This window comes from Theobroma umbraticum, unplaced genomic scaffold (genome assembly GCF_002168275.2).
Source record: "Theobroma umbraticum cultivar Fairchild unplaced genomic scaffold, ASM216827v3 scaffold_95.0, whole genome shotgun sequence".
Taxonomy (NCBI): Eukaryota; Viridiplantae; Streptophyta; class Magnoliopsida; order Malvales; family Malvaceae; genus Theobroma; species Theobroma umbraticum.
Genome location: NW_018397257.1, coordinates 2,078,658 through 2,079,250, shown reverse-complemented (window position 1 = coordinate 2,079,250; position 593 = coordinate 2,078,658).

The following is a 593-nucleotide window of genomic DNA, read 5'->3' as shown; positions in this document are numbered from 1 at the left end:
GTCCTTTCTTGCTTTCAAATGAGTCAAGGGCATCTATATATAGCTAGTGTGAACTATGGAGCCGCTAAACACAAGTTTGAATCAAATCTAACCATTGTTGAAGCTTGAAGGTTGACTACAATGCTCCTAGGGTTGACTATGTTTTTCTAGTTTCTCAAATTAAGGTTCCATAGTCAAGTATAACCTTCCTTTACTTAATCTAATTCCCAAGAGCGTGATTTGTGCAAGTCTAGGCTAATATAGTCAACTATGGCTTTACTAAGGTCAATTATGGCTCTTGATTTCTCTCTTTTTACGCACAAAGTAGCCAAGGTCAGCTACATAAAGGCTAGGGTCGACTATGGTGGTGTTGCTCTCCAATATTTGAGCTTTCTACTTTAAAGTTGACTATAGCCACTTTAGGGCAACTATGGCTTTGTTTACTTCAAGTTTTTCACTTTTTCTACCTTTGGATTGACTTGAGCTTCTTTAGGGTCGACACTTAACTTGGGTTTTAAGGTTTCCTTAGCTTTTTGGTGCCTTTCTTTAGCTATTTCTTGCTTGCCTTGTTCCTACAATCAAATAATAATTCAAGGCATATTTGCTCTTTGTTT